The following is a 23058-nucleotide window of genomic DNA, read 5'->3' as shown; positions in this document are numbered from 1 at the left end:
ATGAATCCATAGAATGAGCCAAGCCAACCAGGTTTGCAAGTGAGAGGATTTGAGGTCACGTTGGGTCATACGAACAAGGGGCATGAACACCAAGATCTATCCAATTCTCTTGCAAATATACCTGCAATTGGCATAGCACAAATTTATTTCCCCTTCAAATTTCCTTTGATTTTGAGAGATCTGTGTTGTTATTAAAGAAGCCTCTTGCCCATCCTTCCCTCAATGTGCATTTCACTCACTTCCTTTTTTATCACTATGTTCAAGTCATGTGATGCAGGTCTCTTCTTTCTAATTGTTGCCTATATTAGACTTGGTTCAAAAGATCTTCAAACCCCTGGTTTCTGTTTGTTTGTTTGTTTGTTTTACTTTTCTTGTCTCTTTGTTCACCGTATTGCTCTTGTAGCCCCTGCCTGATACAAAATAGTTTGCATGGCAGCAAACTGTGTTGCTGTGTCCCAAATAGAAAATACCAAAAGATGAAAATTTAAGAAAAGAAAGTCTTTTATATTTAGTTAGCAGCATTCACACAGCCTCTGGATTAATGTTAGCTTTGAAGCCACATGATGAGCAATAGAGGTTTCTCACCATGATACTCATTAGCATCTCTTTGTGACTTGCAAGAAATAATTTGCAGAGTCCCAAGTTTAATGCTAACGCAAAGCTGCCTTGTTCAGCTGATAGCTTTCTAACCACAATCAACGCGTTTGCTTTTCTTTGATTGACAAGCAGGGTGCAAAGGCAGTGTCCATCTCCTTCCTTTCTTCTGTTTCTTCTTGCTATACAATTAGGTAGAAATAGATTATTATAGTAACTCGATGGGCTCTTTACCCAGCACTTGACAATATTTTTTTTTTTTTAGATTGGCTTTATAAACCAGACCTGAGTTGTTTTGAAATAGGAGGGTGAGATTGTCTCATTACAGAAGTATAAGACATCAGCTTTTGCCAGGCTGGTGCTCATAATTACAGGACATTCCCCAAGATCACCTGCGTCTCCCCTTTTCCTCGTACCTTCCCATTTTGTCCTTTGTGTTTAGCTAAAACAGGACAGACCTCTCTTTCCCCAGTTTCCTCTCCATACCTACTCTGAATTGATAAATTTACTCCTTGCATCTGACGTGATTGTATACAGAGAGAATCCAAAAGAAACAACAAAAATCTCTTCAGATAAAATAGGAGGATGTAGTAGTTGTGAGGTAGCAATATCAATATGCAAGCATCAGTGACATTTAATGTATATGCCAAATATAATTATAGAATATGCAAAAAAAGTACAGCAGCAAGGACAATGATTACAATCAATGTGGCAAGAAAAGTGCAAAGCAGCTTATATTAAGTATTTGGCTTAGGAGGATCGCACATGATAGTTGGTGCGGAACAATCACAGTTTATGTCTCTTGTCACAGGATCCAGAGTTTCACATTTAAAGCAGTGGTTATTAGTAATGGCATTAAAATAGAGTAGAATAGGTTAGGAAGGCCTTGTCTTTAACTCCTAACATCTTCCATGGTGTAAAAGCATGTGCAGCACACAGCAAACAGAATCCTCACTTTAACAGCAGTGAAATTTTGAGAGGAGACCTGGGATCATCCTTCTCACTTTCTGATGGCCAACATCTTCCAGTCCCCGGGATACTGGGGGAACCTAATCCTGTGGCCTCTTCCAGCCACTGGGATAAGTGCCAGTTATATGCTATGGTATCGTGAGAGATAGGTGAAGCAGCCGGTCAGTTGGATATTTGAGGGTAATTGTGAGAGTTAGTAGGTTAGGTGTTACTGAAATATGTGTAGGGACTCAAGATTCTCAAAGTTCCCGTCAAGGAAATTTTAAGAAGGAACAAAGTACTGATGGGCACTACAACATGGATGAACCTTAAGGCAGTATTATCAAAAGAAGCCAGGAACCACAGACCACATATTGTATGATACCATTTACATGAAAGGCTCAGAAAAGGCAAATCTATAAAGAATAAATTTGCAGTTTCCCAGGCCCGGGGGTAGGAAGAGAGAATGACTGCATTTGGGCATGTGGTTTGTTTTTGGAATGATGGAAACATTCCAAAATTAAATTGTGGTGATGATTGCACAACTCTATAAATTTACTAAAACTCCTTGAAACATTTAGAATAAGTGCATTTTATGGTATGCAAACAATACTTCAATAAAACTGTTTGAAAATAGTCTAAATATTCCTGCCATAATAGTTTTGTCTTTTATTGTGTGTGATAATTGTACAACTATTTGTTTATTTTACTACCTACCAACTGTATTTTATTTTGTAATAATTGCTTTCAGCAGCCACAAGCAACAAAAGGGGGGGGTGAGGGAGTAAGTCCATGTTTAATGAAAAGTTAATGAAGTTCCACTTCTCAGGAAAGCTGAAAATGAAATGTCCGTTGTAACTTAAAACTTGACAAATGTTTTTGTCAATATATACTATCCCTATGGTGGCCATGGTGATATCAGTGAATATAAGAACTGAAGGATGTATATGTGATGGAAACACATCTAACTCTACTTCGAAAAGTTATAGTTATTTTGGGAAGAATATATTCGAAGTGAGCATTTTACTGTGTTAATCTACAGATTGTTTATGCATATATACATATACACATCCTTCTGTAAAGCATGATTTTTCAGTTAGACTACTCTTCCAAACTTAATTTCATTTCATTTTGATTCCACATTTTCTTGCTCAGGAATGATAGGCGAAGCATTAAGGTATTAACGCATTGATGCCATTAGTGGTACAAGAATTTCACAATTATTGGGATCCTTGGGTGGCTCAGGATTTTAGCGCCTACCTTCAGCCCAGGGCGTGATCCTGGAGACCCAGGATCAAGTCCTAAATGGGCTCCCTGCATGTAGCCTGCTTCTCCCTCTGCCTGTGTCTCTGCCTCTCTCTCTCTCTCCCTCTCTCTCTCTCTCTCTGTGTGTCTCTCATAAATGAATAAATAAATAAAATCTTTAAAAAATTTTTCACAATTACATGATGCCACTTGTTCAACACTGTGAGATCCTGCAAACAGAAACTCAGTTCTTTTGAAGGTAGTTTGATTTTGTTCATCCAACTCATGGAATCTAAGTAAAGCTTTTGGAAGTTATTCTGTCTGAGGTGAGACATTTGATACCATCATAAATACTGATCTAAATTTAGTTAAAAGTTAAACATAGAAGATAAAATTATTTGTTTTATTCGATGATGATGCAATATAAAATTTTGCTGACTCAAAGTACAATGTGAATGCAATTTATTCTTAAAAGACCTGTAAAAGGATATGCTAGGAAGAAATTGTTTTTGTTATAACTTAATAATTTATAATTGAAACCATATAATTTGTAATACTCTACCAATTAAAATAAAATGTAAAATAGTCCATGTTTAAGTATAGTATATTACATATAATAAACCATATATAATTTATAAATAAATAAACAGAAAGAAAATACTTTATATCCATTTAGTTAGTAACTTTGTGGTGGCCATATGGTTTAAGCAATTAAACTACAAATTTTTTATGACAAAGCTGAAGTGAATAAAAAAATAAATATTTCAGTACAGCAGTATGCATTTCCTTTCTTTTCTGTCAGTAATCAGATTTTGTAAATGTTTGGGTATTTCAAGAAAGACGTGGAAAGAGTTGAAAAGAGAAAAATCCTACATTGTTGAGAATACAGTATTCTTTGAGACCAGTATCTTGGAAGGTTTCTGGACAACAGTAAGTAAATGAGAACATTTAGACAGATAAATGAATACTAAAGAAGCTATTTTCTGGAGAACAAAGAAAAAAATGCCATAGCAGAGATAAAATAGGTTTGCCAATAAAGATGTGCAGTGAAATTGCTAGCATATGTACAAAGAGAAAGAGCAGCTGGTAATGAAAGAAGAATGCTTACTTCAAGGACCATCTATGGAGAAACTATCCCAGCTATCACCTTTTCTGCCCTTGGATCCATGAATAGTACTTGTCAGCTTAGTACCTATATCCAGTCGTAAAACTGAGAACTCTTCTCTAAAGGAATTAAACCACCTTCCTGAGGGAAACTGGGAGTTCTAATGTAATGACCCTCCCTATTGGGTCCTCTTTTGTACTCTTGCACCTCCTGTGCAAGAAGTATCTACCTCAGATGACCTATGGAAAAGAAAATGCTGCATCTCCATAATCATAAAGAGAGGTAAAGGAAACTTACATCAATTATTAATATTATTTGAATTATTAATATTCATTAAACTAAGCTTTTATTCTTACATATGGTTGGAAAATACAGGTTTGCCAAATATCTGAGGAAAACCAAGCATAAAAGAGAAAGAGGACTAGGAAGAAAAAAGAAAAAAAAAGGGAGGAAGGAAATAATGAAAGTAAATTAGAAGACAGTGCCTCAGAGCTAAAGGAAGGTCACAGTTTTTAGGTAAAGAGCCTATCAAGTTACATTCATACAATGGGGACCTCAGCAATACAAGGAACACACGACTGATATAAACAGCATAAATGAATCTCAGAACATTATGTTAGGTGAAAGAAGCCAGTCTTAAAAACAACAGTAGATTCCACTAACATATAATTCTGGAAAAAGCAAATATTTCCAGAGAACTGATCAATTGTCACCAGGGCGTGATGGTGAGAAAAAGGCCCTAATTGAAAAGGGGATGAGGAAAAGGATAAACCAGAACTGAGTGACATCAGAGGCTCTCCTGAAGGCAAGCATTCATTTACCAAAATAACAGATCTTTTCTAATAAGTTAGCAATGACCAATATTGTCTTTTGTGCTGGAATATTGTTACTCATTATTAGGGGCCACCTAAAGGCCTGTCTTTGGCCAAAATAACCTATGGGCTTGCCAGATAGAATTATAATGCTTTGATGCAATTTATCAAATGTGGCTTGGCATCAAGGGATGATGATGTTTTTCAAATACAGACCCTCAGGTAAATCTAAACCAAATAAATTTAATCCTGAGCCTACATACTACACATTTCTTATACAGACTGTAAATGTAAGCCTTCAAATATATGTGCTCCCTAGGACTTCCTCAAATTCTATATCTGTGAAAGTCCAGTTATAAAAGTGAAATGCCACGAAATGGCCCTGAGTGTTACTTCAGTGAAGACAAAATATGACCTAATAGGGTGATTATATTTCTGGTTGTCTGGATTATAGTGATATTTGCCTTCTAAAAAATATCTTAATGGTTGAGTGCAAATACTTAGGAAGCCAATTGATCTATTATAAGAAATTGGCACCAAGGGATATTGTACGGCATCCAAAGGAAATCCAATAGTCAATTTAACTATCATGTTTTAGTCAAATCATGTGCAAATTGTAGACAGATGTTTAACTCATACTGAGGGTTAACTAATGATGTAAAAAACAATATTAAGAACTGAGGTCCTATAAGTAACATACTTAAAAGCTCAAAAGAAGAAAAAGATAGCTAGGAAACTTTAAAAAAAAGAAGATTAAGACAGCAATTTGTGATCATGTTCAGTGGATCTTGGGTATAAATTACTTCATCTCATTGTAGGCATCTACTTGACCCAAAATTCTTGGGTGGAGTTAGCCCCTTCTAAAGATTATAAGCTTAAGGGTAGGAATATATGTGTGTATTTGATGGGGGTTGCTTATGAACCTGCAGCTGTAGTCTCTAATAAGGAAAGCTTTTTGGAATAGTGATATGAGTATTTTTTAATTGAGAAACATGAATCCAAAGATAATACCATAGGACACTCACTGATGTGCTGGCTGTTAACAGTACCTACTAAGGTCCTTAAACATTAAGATGCAAGAATGGCTTTTTCTGGTGTTATTTCCAACACGTGAAAAGAATTAGGTCTCCAGGTTTTAGATTATGCAAAGATTATCTAGGAGGATGTTGAAGAAAGGTTGCTTATAACTAATGACAATTGTACCGTGTAGTATGAGAGTCCTTTGGGGTACATAATAATGTCAGCTTGTAATAAGGCGAAGCCTAATATTAGGGGAGATATTTTGAGACATACTGAATATCTAGATATCAGTTTATAGGCAAAGTTTCCAAGGACACCTGAGAGAGTTGACCATTTCATTGCCATTAAAGCCAATGCACAAACTGCGTAATATCCACCCATATAATGGTATACTATTCAGCAATAGAAAAGAAATAAAATATCCATATACAGTATAACATAATTACATAACAGTAATTATGCAGAGTGACAAAATTCAGACCAAAGAGAGTACATATTGCAAAATTCCACTTTTATAAAATTCTAGAAAATGCAAACTAAATCTATAGTGACAGGTAGCAAACCAGAAGTTTCCTGGAGAAGGTGGGGATGGTGCATAGAGAGGTTAAGAGGGAGAGACTAGCGAAGGAGTTAAGAAAATTTTTGGAGAGAGTGAATATGTTTTTCATCATGTTAGTGTGATGATTTCATGAGTGTATACCTCTATGCAAGCGAATCAAACTGCATGCTTTAAATATGTACAGTTTATTGCATGTGGTTTATACCTTAACAAAGGTTTCTTTAAAAGACCTTTAAAAAGACACCCATCATCATACTATCATAGAGCTAAATATTATTTTCTAGATTGTAATTTTAAAAAACTTTTAGAAAGAATGATAATATATTTAGAAACTTTGAATCACAAGAAGTTTAGATTTAGCCTTTTTTAAACAAGAATGTTATTTCATATACTAAGCCATATACATCTTCTTAGAAGATGTAGAGTTATCTTTAAAATAAGATTATGGACTCATTTCAATTAGTTTAAAGTTTTATCTATTTATCTGAAATACTACATAAACTTCAAAAAATACAATTTACAAATCTGATCCTCATGAACTAAATTTTAAAGAATCTTTAAATCATTTTTGAAGGCTCTTCTTTTATCTTGAACCAAAGCCTTTTCTTCTTATCTTGTAACTATAGTAACAAAAGCTATTATTTAAATTTACTTGTTCACATTTCTTAAAGCAAAAGAATCACAGTTAATTAACTTTTTCTTACACATTTTTAACTGCTTATCTGAACTAGATATTCCTAGAGTGTTCCATAATGACAAAAAGATTGCTTTTTTCTGATCAATTTACCTTTTAAATTTCCTGAGTGAGGAGAAAAAAAGAGAAAAAGAAAAAAGTGGTGAGAGATGTTTTGGCTTTAGACAGGTATAATACAAACTGTGATTGCATGGATTTTACAGGTGTAATCGAAGGAGGAAAAGGCAAAGCGTCTGTGGGCACTGGGCATGGCCCACAAAGTCTGGGAAAAGGAGAGGGAATTATTGACAAGTCAAGAAAGGTAAGAGTTGGAGAAAGGCAAAGATAAAGGCAAGGGGAGTAGAATTTAGAAGGATCCTTAAAAGAAGCAGTCTCAAGTTTCTCTTCTTTCTGTATTTGTCTTTTGTATCAGTTTCCTAGGGGTTCTGTAACATTACCACAAACCACGCAGCTTAAAATAACAGAAATTTCTGTCAAACTTCTGGAAGCTAGAATTCAAAAATCAGGCTGTCAGCAGGAGCATGTAAGGAAGAACCCTTTCTTCCTTCTAATTTGCGGTGGTTGCCAATGATCCTGGGCGTTGCGAGGCTCTGTAGCTGCCTCGCTCCAGTTGCTGCCTCTGTCTTCCCATGGTCTCTTCCCTCTGTGACTCTTTTCTGTGTTTCTGTGTACAAACATCCCCCTCCTTTCATTATAAACACACTGGCCGTTGGGTTTAGGGCACAGTATGAACTCACCTTAACTTGATTACATCTGCAAAGACTATCCCCAAATGAGACCACATTCATAGATATTGGGGGTTAAGACGAGGATATCTTATCTAGGGGAACAATTTAACCCACCACACTTTTGCCAGAAGTCTTTGAGGAAAGTAGTTTTAGAGTTTTAATTGCCTCTAGAAGCTCCATCATACCAATGCAGACACATTTTCCATTGTCTTTCTATTTTAAGGCACCCCATAAATGAAAAATCTTGTCCAATCCTAAAATTTTCCCAAACTCCTGTGGCCATAGCGATGCCAAACTGTCCTTAGTTGGGTTGCATTTGGAGACATAAGCCAGTGAATTCACATAGTAGTAGGCATACCTGAGAGAAATGAGCTTCCACCCCCACTGGCTAGGCAGGCTGCGTGAGATGACCCAAAGAGAAATGTATAGTGGGTAAGAATGATTGTTATATAACTTTCTGTCTGTACAATCTAGTTTTTGAAAAAAAAAAAAAAAAAAGCCATAACAAGGTTCTGACAAAATCCTGAGCTAAACAAAGCAGCACAGAGGAGAGTCCTTATAAGGTTTTAAAAAGGTGACTTAGAGCAAATTTTTCCACAGGGTGCCTGACTGTAGAGACTTCCTGAACTCCACTCCTGGACCAGTTAAAAGTAAGCTTATCATGATAAGCCAGTCCTTTCCTATAGACGCCCTCTACGAGATAACATATAAGGCATATGAAAGAAAATACAGGCAATTAAAACCTTAAAGGCCAAAATTCACAAGAGGACACCAAAGTATGATCAAAATATACATCCTGAGGGGCACCTGGGTGGCTCAGTCAGTCAGTTAAGTGTCTGACTTTTGGTTTTGGCTCAGGGTCCTGGGATCATGCCCCTTGAGGGCAGTGTCTGTGCTCAGCAGTGAGTCCGCTTGGGGATTCTCTTTCCCTCTCCTTCTGCTCCTCCTCCTGCTCCTGCACACATGCTCTCCCTCTCTCAAATAAATAAATAAACCTTTAAACACACACACACACACACACCCTGAGAAACAAATAAAACTAACATAGAAAATCTCAGTGAAGCTATGAAAGCCCAAGTTCAAAGTCAACCTTAATCATATCATTGTTATCTAGTCAGGGGTCCTGGTCCACAGCTCTGAGTTTCAAACAAATCTTGTTAAAATTTCCAAACTGTTAAAGTTTAATCAGTCAAAGACTATCAAAAACCAGCTAGCAGTCATACAGGATCAGACTTATTATCTTTCAAGGAGGAACTGAAGAATATCACTCAACCAAAGGGAAGAGCGATCCCTGAAATGTTACTCAACTAAAAGAGGAGGGAAACAATTTTTGCAAAGTGAAGTTTCTGCTGAACCTTTTTTTTTTATTAGTATTTATTCATGAGAAACACAGAGAGAGGCAGAGACATAGGCAGAGGGAGAAGCAGGCTCCCTGTGGGGAGCCCAACCTCCCCAGGCTCATGACTTGAGCTGAAGGCAGATGCTCAACCACTGAGCCACCGAGGTGCCCCTCTGCTGAACATTTTTGAAGAAGGTCTAAAAGAAGGATGATCCATTTCGAATCCTGCACTTCCCAAAGTGGATTAGAAGAAGTGGAAATTAACTAGGAATTGGGTGCTATTGTGAATTAAGGGCAATTTAGCAATTGGATATCTACAGTCATAAATGAAAATACGTCTGGGCATCGTTGGTACGAAAGAAGTAGTCACTTAGTAAGGTGTCGCTAGAGCGTTTTATAACTTTTATAAGACTTTTTCTCTTTTGAGTCTGGGCTGGTTTTCTTCTCTCTTTCAATTCTGGATGGGTTTTGGCTTCTTCAAGTTATATTATTAACACCCCTTATTATTTTATTTCTAATTTTCTGAATCAATGTCTAAACAAAATACTGCAGTTTCAATGATTGTGAAACAGAATGAAAATGTTATGAATCTGATGATACAAGGTTATTTTATAGTTAATAGAGGTATACAGGCAGCAGAAGGAGGAGGAAAGACAGGGGTATCGATTTCTTCATTCAGAGACACAAGAAATGATGTTTGAATTCTACTATTCAGTTATAGAGTTACTGAGAACTGACATAAAGATAATGATATAAATGGTAAAAGGAGATTAGAAAATATATTTCACTTAGTGTAAGCCACTGTCTTTGATATCTGGAAGAACTATTAAAAGTTTGATTAACTGAGAAATAAAGACAGACTATGGAGATAACAACCAAAAACCAACAGAAGAAATGCTTAGAAATACAAATGTTTGCCTCTGGAGCCTGAAACTGCTGGCAAGTGTATGAGGTAGGAGACAGTCGTCTTCACTGCTATTCTTGGTATTGCCCTTGTTGCTTTGTGTTTTTCTAAGCTAATGTATGTAGAATTTTGATGATTTTTTTAAAGTTTTTATTTATTTGACAGAGAGAGAGAGCACCAGCAGGGTGAGGGGCAGAGGGAGAAGGAGAAGCAGGCCTCCCCTGACCAGGGAACCAAACGCAGGATGCGATCCCAGGACCCTGAGATCATGACCTGAGGTGAAGGCAGATGCTTAGCCATGCAGGCACCCCAATGTTTTTTTTTTAAGTGTTGAGAGAATTATGTAAAATGTTTGACATTTTACTGGAGCATCTAAATGGAGATTTACATCAATGAAAAAAAAAGCATGATTGTTTTGGATTCAAAGCATCAGTATCACAAAGATATCCATTCTCCCTCTGTACACATATGTGTATATAGATAGAAGTCTCCTCAAAAATAACAGATTTTTTTGTTTGTAAATGCAAATGTGCAACTTATAAAAACTTGGCTCTGTGAAGAAAAATAGATATGTGAAAATTATCAGAGAAAACCATGTAGAGAGGTTTTCCTGGGTAATTTTCCAAAATTAATATTAAACAAACATTTATTAAAATGACTTAGTGTGGTCACAGGGATAAACAGACAAAAAGATCAGGAGATCATAACAGAAAACCAAGAGGAATAAAAACACTAGTAGATACATTTTTTTTTCAACTTGCTGTTGATATCACTGCAGAAAAAATGTATTGTTTATTCAATGATGTTGTGGTAACTTTCTAAATTTTATGAAATAAATGAGATTGAATCATTCTCTTACCTATTAGAACAAAAAAATGTTCAATTGATCAAATGGATCAATATTCTAAATTTAAAAGAATGAAAACATAAAAGTACTACAGAAATATAATGGATTTGTGCATGCACATGCACACACATGATCTTGGAGAGTAAGGGACTTCCAAATCTGAAATAAAATTCCAGACTAACTATTTTCTTTATAAATTTTTTTACAAGTTCTATATAAAATTCACTCTGAACAAAGTATAATAAAATCCAGGAAAAAATGGCAACATTTATGGTAGTAATGATTTCCATAAATTATTCATATAAATCATAAAAATAAGCAACCTAATAAGAGAAAGGGAAACAATTGATTTAAAAAAAACATTCAAAGGATATGAAAGGTATGTAGACAAACTGTCTTGGAAATATTTTTATTTATCTTTACTACAGAAATTTAAAAATTGATTCACTTGAAATTTTGTAAATATAAATATTATACTATTAAATTGAATGTTATGAAATAACTAATTCAACCATTGAAAATGTATTAAGTGTGAAATTTTATAGTTTTCAAGCTAAGTATCATTAATTTTAGAATAGCCTGGAAGCAGATACTCTCACACTAAATTGGAATAAACAGTTTGAAAAAGCTTTGGCAATATCTATTAAAGTTGAAATTAAGTTCTGTGGGTAGATCACTCATTTTCATATCCACTGATATTAGTTACAGCATTGGTTTTATAAGCAAGTAAAAACTAACTTTGGGAACAATTTAATAGATATGTCTAATAGAAATATTATCTGTTTAAAAGAATAAGATACATTTCTACCCATTGATATATCAAATCTGCAATTCGTTCATGTAGAATGATACAGAAACCTTTTGTGGTGGATGATTTCTGTCTTTGGGACACTTATTTTCTCTTCTAAATTAATTTGGACTATTTAATTTTTATATATCACTTTTATATCTTTAATGCTGAAAATGTTTAAAGTGATATTAAAATAGAATTGTTTGCAATGCCTAAAACATCCATATTATCCCTTCAATTTGAAACTTTGCCAGGCCTGCATCCTCCAGTTTTGCTATTCTTAACCTCCAGAGAATTTGTATTCCCTAACTCATCTTTAAGCCTCAACTTCCATGTTACTTATTCTAGGAACTTGCTTCCATGAACTGTAAGACTTGCTTACGATGCCCCAAATCAAAGCACTCTATGCTCATTGACTTTGTTTCATAATTGTCTAGCTTTTGCTGTCCCTCAACATTACCAAGAGCTCCTGGAAGAAAACCACATTGCTGTATTCAGAATTGTAACACCTTCAGCTAAAATAGATCTTAAGATATCATTTATACTTAATAAAATATGTAGTGGTGTTCAAGGAACTCTGAACATAGATGAAATCTAGGAAGTATAATGGGGGAGAAGAAAAACAAGAAGAGACAGAAGAAATAAAACATTTTACTTGTCTAATTAATAATTTTATCTGTGATTTGACTTTGTCCTTGGTTGTCAAAGTAGGACATCAGCAGCTTTCACATTCATAGATAATAATGATGTCATAGATAATAATGACGTCAGTGTGAGAGGGTTCAAGGATATGCTCAATGTGGTATCCCATGAAGTGAGGCCAAATAACATAACAATTCTTTCTGACAATTTTTGTCTAAGGACATTGTGGCAGTTCTGTATGGAAAGCAGAGAGCCTGGTTTGGTAAAAATCTAGGTTATTTTTAGAAGCAATCCAGACTGTGCTGGAAAGAAATCCATGGGGTAAAGGAGTGGGAAGTAGCCTTTAGTGTGTAACTTTAATGTCTTCAACTATAATTTATGTCATTTCAGCAGGGCCATTACTCCATAATAAAAAATTCTTCCTTTTTGTTTTACAGGAAGATTGAAATTGAAATTAATACCTAAATGTAGAAGCATGATGAACTGCCTGTCGGTGAGCTCTGCTTGTACTTTTATAAAGTTCAATATCTAGTTCTTCTTGGGTACTGTGACTCATTTTCATTGAAATCATTTGTGGCATTATAGAAAGAAAAGAGATAGTATACTCTTAGTAGTATATGAAATTTCTTCTAGGTTCACATAATATCTGGTGCAACTTTACAGCCTAAGACAATTTCACATTCACATTCATATCATTTATTACCCAATAATAAGGCTAAATGAAAAAAAATGGCTATAACAAGCAAGCCAAAGAACAGTTTTAAGGCTAGAAGTTTATTACTAAGCTTGGACACGAGTACTTTGATGCTGCAAACCCATATTCTGTTTAGAGTTATTGAAGTCAATATTAACTCTCTCATCACCATTTTCGTTCCTCAGATACTATAATTGTTCTCCATAGACTTAAAAATGAAAATATTGTTATATTTCAATTTAGCTGGCTATGCTAAACAAGCTTTCCTTCTGCAAAATTTACTTTACAAATGTTGTGTATCAATCTTTTGATCGAATGAATTGGCTTCACAGGCTTTAGATATGCGTTCTCACTATAGGGCTATAACTCCAGGACTTTTTCTGTATTAACATCTACCTTGCCTCTGGAGGAAAACTAAGATGTTTTAAGACTAAGAAGGAAAGCAGAGGAAACAATTTAGTTTTCAATTTTTTCATTAAAAAAATTAGTGGGCAACTCCAGCCACGCCTATCTCATGAAGGTTCTGTGAAAATGAGACAAAGTATGTGTAAATATAGTATAAACTGTACATACCTATAAATATTAGAATGTATATAAACTTTAAAATAGTGAAGAACTGCTATTATCATTTACGGTAATGGTTGTAGAAAGTCACCACTCTGCTCCGTCCTGTTTCTCTTTCTATTCATCCTCATCACAATGTTCTTATCTTTCTTCTGAACTAAAGAAAGATCCCAACAAAGTACCCACTTAGCCTATCCTATTATTACTTCCTAATCTCTCATTAATCCTTTGGCCACTTGTGAACTTTTATTGGCATATGGGTTTCAAGCTTTGACTTTACATTTACTACTCTACCAGATCCCAGACTAAGTTTCCCCAAACCAAACTAGTATCAGCCTTTCCCAAAAGGATCACAAAATGAAGGCACAATATAGATGTCAACATCAAATTGCAACTGAATGTGCCTTCTGTGATATGCCACGGACACACAACACTGCTTGTAACATCTCCAACACAGTTCCAAGCCTCCTCTAGAGAACTGATACCAATTATCCTCAGCTTCCCACTGGGGTGGCTCATATATCGCTCATCCAGAATTCAAGAGCAGGGAGAGGAAGGAAGGAAGGAAGGAAGGAAGGAAGGAAGGAAGGAAGGACTGACTCAGTTGCCCCACAACTCATTCCAATATTTTTTAAGTTATTTATTTATTTATTATTTATTTATTTATTTATTTATTTATTTATTTATTTATTTATTTATGAAAGAGAACACATGTGAGGGGGCAGGGCAGAGGGAGAGAGAGAAACAGGCTCCCTTTTGAGCAGGGAGCCCAACCTGGGCCTCTGTCCCAGGGCCCTGGGGTCATGACCTGAGTCAAAGGCAGACATTTAACCAACTGAGCCACCTAGGCGTCCCTGCAGTATTTCTTAAAGAGTGATGATTGACCACCTGCATCAGAATCCTCCCAGGTATTGATTTCTTAGCCCGTACTATGTAGCTATGGAAACTGAAACTTGAAAGATGAACACTAAGTTAAATAGTAGTTAAACTCCTTTAAGGAACATAAGTAGGTACCCATTACAGATTAAAAAACTCCCAGCCCCACTGCAGAGATTTCTTGCTACAGAATGAGTGCAATGATGACAGTAATGATAAAATAATGATGTTGTTGATGGTAGTGATGAAAATTCTTCTCAGTTAATACATTTTATTGTTGGTGACAAGACCACAGTTAATATTTTTTGCATGATTATGTTGGTGAAACTACATATATATATACACACACACACATATATATGTCTAGATTTGAAACGAACATTGCTAATGACTCTGCTGTCCAAATTATGCAAGATCTATTATTTCCCAGGTTGACCAGCAATGCAGATGTTCATACCTTATAGCTAGAACTTTACTCCCACCAACAGAGTTATGGCATTGCCCTTTTATCTAATTGGGACCATAGTTAGGGGTATAGCAATCCAACATTAGCATGCTTCCCAAAGCGAGGACTTGTTCAGGATCATACACCACATTCTGCACTGTTTCTACGGTGGTTCTTCTGAAATGAGGTGAAGTTGATGTCTGTCTTGTAACTGCCTCATCAAGAGAAATAGAAAAACATCTTCACAAGAAAATAAGAGTCTACAAAGTGTAAAAATGAGAAAGAAAACTATTTCTCATTGTCTGGCCACACTGCATGTCAAACAAAGAAGGAACAGTACTTGTAGATATTTGTCTCTGAAGCAATATACATGGTTGACAATAACATAATATTTAGTTTCTTAGCCTAGAACATGTACATTTCAATTATTAGATTTTTCAGAGTTCTCCCCAGTGACCAGTAGCTAGGCATTTTATTTCTATTTTGTGAAAACACAAAGTAGAGGCATCTAGCTTTCCCAAAGATGGAAACAATAATTATTTCTACCACTCCAATTTACCCATATGTCTTATTGTCTTTTTGAATACATATGTTTACCTATTGTTATTCTTATATGATTTAGCTCTAATATTCAGTTACGGGTAAAATACATAGAGAGCAAAGATAAATTAGCAGGCTAAATATAATAATAAAAATAGAGTGAAATTTAGGATTTAACTAATTATCAAAGGTTATATTGTGGCAGGGACAAAGTACAATTCCTTCTTTATTCCAGGAGCTCTGAAATATAACAATCACATTCAGGTCTGATATTACAAAGGACTGTCCCAAGTGTGAAATTAGTATGTGATGTGAAAAGTGGTTACCCCAGGAAGAATGGGGATTAGGAAAACATGACCTGGGAAATCTTATCCACTGAAATGCTCCTTTAAGATATTAACTTCTTAATTCAAACTCAAGGCAAATTAGATGAGTCTTTACTAATCTTACGCATCTCAGTGTTTGCCTGAAACAAGAAATGCTTTAGCTAAAATAAAAGCCTGTATTATAATAATTCATAATATTCCTATTTTTATTTGCATATCATATGCCTCTATTGCTTTTCAGTCTTATTAATCTTTTTGCCTTAAATATATCCTTGGTAGTTAATTATAAATTATCAGTGTTCCCTAATAGAATGTGGAAGACTCATGGGATGAATTCTAAAATAAATCTAAAAGAAAATTATCTAATTATTTGATAGTAAGATAATGCCATTGAGAATCATAGGCAATGAGACTTTATTTTTTTTAAAGATTTTATTTATTTATCTATGAGGGACACAGAGACAGGAGAGCCTGATGCAGAACTCAATCCCAGGACCTTGGGATCATGACCTAAGCCAAAGGCAGACAGTCAACCACTGAGCCACCCAGGTGCCTGGCAATGAGACTTTAAACTAACTATAATTATATATATGTCTACATAGACTTTTACATCTATATCTATCTATCCACCCATTCACAAAGAGGAAATGTTATCTGTTCTCACTATCCTATATTACTTGATACTTTTATTTTTCTTACACTATGAGAACAGGTATTGAGGTCATTTCTGTCTTCAATAAGATGAAAATCTCTCAAATGACACCACAAAACTGTCCATTTCCTTTCACTGACTTTAAATAAGTGCACTGTTTCCAGCTGGGCCCATGTACTTTGAAAGACTGGGTAAAACTGAAAGTAGCCGAAGGAGGAGGGACCATTGCCCAGACTCTATTTTATTAGTGCACACGTTACTAATTATGTATTGTATACACATATAGACCAACACAGTAATGTAAAAAGTAGCATAATTATATCTCATTATACAAGAGAACATATTCCATATGATAGCATATATAATGAATTCACCATGCTCTTCATTAAGTAATTTTAACAGGACTTTTGCACCTAGCAACTGCAAATTCAAATGTTCATAGAAAGAGATAATGAATAAGTATTTCAAAACAGTGTACAAACAGAAGATCCCAAAATATTGCTTATTTGTTATAGAGCTCATTTCTCCATTCTTCTCATGTTATAGGTGCATAATACAGTTTCTTGTAAGGAATTCAAGATAAGTGAGTATTAAATAATAATTTTATATCTACGGTCATTTTCTTGTAATTGTTGAGTCATCTGCAATAGAATATGGACATTAATCATAAAGATATAGTGATTAAATACCAAAATCACACAAAAAAGTGAAATTAGGTCAATGGCACAGAGCTACATAATACAGAGAATATTTAATGCATAGTTTTGGTGGCTATAGAAGGAAACAATCTGTCTACCTGGTATTTAGCAATAACTCCCTACGATTTTCTCTCTCTCCTATCAAAAATTATAATATTAATACATTAGCATAATCTGCTATCATTTATACCCAAAGATCCTGTCTTCTTGGCATATCAATCTTTTCTCCTTTATTTAAGGGAGGTATAAATTCAGCCTGGTCATTAGGAAGCAAAAGTCATTTGTTTTAATAATGCTGTAGTGAGAGGAGGGCCCATATAGGTTTGAACAACCCAGGAATAAGGACTCCATTCCATTAACTTCCCCAGAAGTCTATTCTTCTAGATGACATCATCATTTAAACCAAAACTTTAATGCCTTGCAGAGATTTCAATAATAAACTCTGGCTCACTTGATGCATTTTCTTTGCCTATGGTGCATTTTATTAGCATTCTATACCACCTTGGCAAATTGTAGGTCATTGGTGATTGCTCTCCTCCCTATTATACCACAGCATTATAATCACGCTCAGGATGGTTGGGTGACCATGTGGATTATCTTGGTCTAGGGAAGCATACCATGCAGTTGAACTGGCCCACCACTGAAAGAAAAACCAAGACAATAAATGCTAGAAAGCATCTCAACAGCAAAGCATCATAAATACAGTGCCCGTGAAGAGATCCAAATAGGAGATCAAACTAAGTAGATAAAAGCAGACATTGGCCTATGCTTTTTAATCAGATGCCAGGAGCAAAACCTTGGCAGAAGTGATAAATCTGTGGCCATTTAATGGCATACAGGGATCTCTGCATTTGATCAGGTCAATGTTTATATTAACTGTGGTGGAAATCATTGAGCCTTCACCTCTAACCTTGAAAAATGAATCAGCAGGTTAGAAAGTGTATTTAATTCATTAGATGGCATGTTTTCACCCAAAAAGAGTTGGCAAATTGCAGGAGGAAAAAAAAATCAGTATCTAATTGCTTCAGGTTTTAGATAGAGATACTTAAATTCTATTTATATTTGGTAATATCTTAGATAAAATGAGCCAAAAAATTCATGTAACTAATTAAAAGTGCATTTTTTTATAAAAGGTTTTATTTAAATTCAATTTCATTGACATGTAGAGTATTATTAGTTTCAGGGGTAGAATTTAGTGATTCATCATTTGCAATAACACCCAGTGCTCATTACATCAGGTGCCCTCCTTCATGCCCATCACCCAGTCACCCCGTCCCCCCATCCATCTCCCTCCCAGCGACCCTTAGTCTGTAAAACTACACATTTAAACCTGTATAAAGATGCATTCCAGGAAGGGCACTCAATGATGAGTTCAAGTCACATAGCAAGAGGGGTATTACAGAACAGTTCCCCAAATAAAAGATGCAAGTTAGAAACCCTTCCTACCCACTTGGCATTTACTTCAGGAAAAAGAAAAATACAAAATCTCTGTCAAGCTGAAGGGGATATACAAGAGACCTGCCCCCAACATAAGATGTGAAAACTATTTTCCTCCAGAGTCATTTTTTGGTGATTGTACTTGTGATCTATTAACATAACTTGCTTCTCCTCTGCTGTGAATTGCCTCTAACCTGCAGTGGAAAGATCAAAACTATAGTTTGAATTAAATTCTGTTGGGAGGGATCCCTGGGTGGCTCAGTGGTTAAGTGCCTGCCTTTGGCCCAGGGCGCGATCCTGGAGCCCTGGGATCGAGTCCCACGTCAGGCTCCCGGCATGGAGCCTGCTTCTCCCTCCTCTTGTGTCTCTGCCTCTCTCTCTCTCTCTATGTCTATCATAAATAAATGAATAAATAAATATTTAAAATAAATAAATAAATAAATAAATAAATAAATAAATAAATTCTGTCAGGATCATATAATTCAATAGAATGTCAAGCAATATCAATGACTTATTAAAAAATAAATGTGTTTCACTTGAGGAAAGACAAGATGAAAGATTAGTCAAGGAGAAAGAAAAAAATTGTGCAACACTTTATAATCTCTGTAGAGAGAATTATGAAGGTCTTGTCTGTAAAGTATGGAGTAGGAGTCTACAAAGTACATAAAATGTAGTTTTATTGTTTTTATTGGCAAAAGTATAATCTTGACCTTTGATAAATCGTCCAGGGAATAAGCCCTACAAATTTGAGCAATATGTGAAAATCTCGCTATAACCTGCATACTTTAGCACTAGGAAGAAAACAGGTCCAGTTAGAGAATTTTACCTAAATTCATATTTCTGAATTTCAGCCAGCAACATAGGCAATCTACCACTCATCTTAACTATTTGAAAAATAGGAAACAGAGATGCAAAACTTTGTGGGTTTTTTTCTTCTTTTTTTCCTGTTTGCCATCGAACTACTCTGTATGTATGGGTGAATATAATTGAAGAAATTTTTGACATTAACTATTCAACTAAACTGTCAGCTCTGCTTGAACATGAAAGAATATATTGAATGATTAGAAGGCTGGCAAGTGCTGTTTGCCAATTTGCAATGATAATTGAACCCAGTAAACTGTAGCTGTATTGTTAGTAATACAAGTGTCTGGAAATGTAAGTTTAATAGAACCTCTCTTTGCCATCCTCCTTGTAAGCAATTCCCCATTTAATTTAACCAGAACTTGTCATTCTCTTGCTAGTATGTGCTAACCGATACACAGGATGCTGAATGCTTACGGACAAAAAGCTCCTCGATGGCAACCCAGAAAAAGGTTGTGTGCTGAAGTTTTAGTGCCTTTTGTATACTGCCGGGTTATGTACTTTTCTTTGAAAGCCATTTAATAATTTTAACAAACAATCAAACCCAATTATAAAAAAAAGTTGTTCTTATAGTTATGTTCACAAATTTATTTCAAATGCATATCCAACCTAAACTAGAAGGTGAGCTGTTTTAATTATTTTATATTTTAGAATATTGATCAAAGTATCCAGTACATCCTCAAAGCTCAATGCACATGCTCTAAATAAATAAATGGTACTTAACTTCTTTTCTGTTGTTCCTCTCAGCCCCTTTTCTGTGGATAACCATCCCACTTGTGTTTTCCCGCCTTAATCATAACATATTCATTCACACTATTTCCAATCAACTTACTCTTGTTCCTTGACTATGACAAGAATACTTCCTTCACAAGAACTTTTTCAAAAACTTTGTTAGCTCTCCTACTCACCATCTAGACCTTAGGTCATCAACATATTCTTATGAACTCTGAGTTCTATTTTGCTTTCTACTTTCATCTGCCCTTTAGAATATCTCTTATAATGATAAATTTACTAGTAAAACTATAATGATATATTTATTAGTAAAACTATTTTAAAATATCCCCTACTAGATATTGAGTATATATATATACTCAACATTTTGATTCATTGCCGTATCTCTACTGACAATATATGCTCCAAAATATAATTGTTGAGTGAAGCAGATGACTATGAGCCTGATACAACAAATGTCTAGATTCTTAGGAAACTTTTCAGTGTATGTTAGATTGCTCACAAAGATGACCGTCAACAAAGTGCACACCTCATTCAAAGTCTTCCCTATGGCGTTGCTTTCTTGGTTCCATTCATTTCCCTTTGAAGTCCGTTCTCTTTTGTTGAGATCTACTTGTGAATAAGTTCCTCTCTTGAAGGAGGCAATGTCAGGTAGAGCAGTGTTTCCAAATCTAGCCGTGCATCAGAAGCATCTGACGCTGATTCTAGCTTTGCTATTACAGAATTTCCTGAAATGGGTCCAAGTAGTATGGGTGTATGTGTGTGCGTGTGAGATATGTGATATATTTAAAGTATATATGATATATTTAAAGTATATATAAACCATATATAGTACGTGTGTGTGTGTATATATGGTAATTTTGTGGTAATTTTGATGCCATTGCTATAGTACTCTGAATCAGAATTTTAATATTAGCTCCCCTGTTATGTCCTTATGAACTCTGAAACCATAATTCTCTATCCTTAGTTTCCTTAACTCTAAAATGTAGAAATTACACAGCATTGCCTATAACCTTCAAAGAAATATATATCTAAAATTTGACAAAAAAAGATGGTTTAAAGACTTTAAAACCAACTCTGTAGTATATCATTTGCCCACAAATGAGTGTCCAGGTTATTTTTGTTACTTTGAAAAGCATATACAGCAATATTGACAGCACCGTAGGGTCCATTCCCCTATATAGATATAGGCATATACTTCTTATAATTGCCTATACAGTAAATGGGAAAATCATAGTTTCATAAATTATGAGTAGTATTGGCCTCTATGATAGTTTATTTTGTATAACTTCCAAAGTTTGAAACTTTATTTTAATATTATAGAAATCACAATTTATAATGAAAATAATTAATTCAAATTAGAATATAAGCCAAAGTTATTTACCAGATATTAATACCCAAGGCTAGATATCAGAGTTTCATTTGCTAGCTCCCAAGAGAGAAAGACACCGACTTGTGTGACTTTTCCACCCATCTGCAGTCATTAAATGCAAGTAATAAACATGAATATGCACCAAAGCACGTATCAGAATTAGCAATCAAATTAGTGTCACTTGCATTCGTAGCAGATTTTTAAATGCCTTTAATTCTATTAGAAACAAAAAGAAGATCATTTCACACTGCCATGAATGTCCCTTTAGGATGTATAAATCTGAAATAGAATTCCTGTGATGAGGCAGGCTAGAATTTGACTAGATCTGTAGAGCTGACAAAAACCATGTTGAAATGGGGTTGACCTGTAGTGCTTCATACTCAAATGTTCCTATGGAGAGAGTGTGAATTCTAGCACTGGGTGGTAATGCACTTTTGACACCAAATGGTTTTAAGGTCAAAGAAAAAAAGACGTAAAAATAAATTCTGAGCACACACTTGAAAAGCCACCTGCAATTAATTTTTTTGTGGAATCAGTGTTTTATGATTATAATTTTTACCCAAAACTATCTTTCCTAAAGTTAGTGCTGTCTTAAATTAAAAGATTATGTATCTTCAGAAATTGTACATTTTCCAAAATTAAACAAGATCCCTTTAATATTTCCAAAAGAGTGAAGTAGTAAGTGAAGGCAAGATACTTAGTGAAATCATGTAAGAAATTGAGAAAATGTGAGTGGGGGATTTTGCAGCAAAGAAATAGGAGGCTTTCTTCTGTGAAAACTGTAGTTTCTGAGATTTTACCTGACTTGTAAGCTAATAAGCTAGCTAATCTATGATAGTTTAATGAACACTGACAGAAGACACAAGACATCTCAGTCAGAGACAAAGAATGGTTTATCACTCACAGTAATAATAGTAGTCAGAGTACAGCATTTTCTTGTGCTGTTTCCTCAAGCCCAAATTCCTCAGGGAAATGTAAAAAAGACAAAATGATATCTGTACATGCAGTGGATTACTATGGACAGCAAGCATGTCTGTCTTTTGCTCCAGAAAATATCAAGCAAACTATCCAGAGAGTGAAATTATGTCGAACTTCCAAGGATATAAGCAAATTTGCTCTTCGCTCCAAAGGGTGACACTGTGTCTGTCTTTCAAGGCTGCTCACCACATACGAAAGATAGTCCAGAACACAATCAGTGCTTCTGTTCACAAGACATCCAGCCATGTGAGACACATGGAAAATTGTCTCTCAACCCCTGTGAAACCACATCTCATATTCTGCAAGCTAGGGTCAAGGAAGGTAGACCTATAGCCCCTGATCACTTATCTAAAACAAGAAAATAGCTACTCTGGAAGAAAGACAAAAAAAAAAAAATAGCCAGTTTTGTCTCCATAGTTCTTTTTCTGTGACTCTCAGATACAAGCCTATGAAGCTATCTCTGTCCAGGGAATTACTGTTTGGCATAAACAAGATGCTGACTTCTCTGTTGTTATACTACAGGTTTGAGGGTATAAACATGTTATAATAAAAAATACAAGTTTCAGTTCATTTGTCTCTACCTCTCCTGTTAGTTCATCAGACATATTTGAATTAACGTGTAACCTATCCTGCTTAAAAATAATGAACTACAGCCC

The 23058-nt window shown here is 35.1% G+C and overlaps 1 long non-coding RNA gene across 2 annotated transcripts in view; it reads left to right on the top strand.

Moving 5' to 3' along the window:
• LOC111095086 overlaps nt 1-23058 on the top strand; it is a 96227-nt gene that overhangs the window by 11527 nt on the left and 61642 nt on the right. Inside the window, exons 2-4 of one of the 2 annotated variants that reach the window (XR_005356575.1) lie at nt 7181-7278; nt 12665-12720; nt 16871-16907. This is a non-coding gene — a long non-coding RNA (uncharacterized LOC111095086). The remainder of the gene's footprint in view (nt 1-7180; nt 7279-12664; nt 12721-16870; nt 16908-23058) is intronic. The other variant, XR_005356576.1, reaches the window with a different exon arrangement.

Source organism: Canis lupus, chromosome 3, assembly GCF_011100685.1.
Source record: "Canis lupus familiaris isolate Mischka breed German Shepherd chromosome 3, alternate assembly UU_Cfam_GSD_1.0, whole genome shotgun sequence".
NCBI lineage: Eukaryota > Metazoa > Chordata > Mammalia > Carnivora > Canidae > Canis > Canis lupus.
The sequence above is the reverse complement of the archived record's forward strand: the minus strand, read 5'-3'. Positions and strand labels throughout refer to the sequence as shown.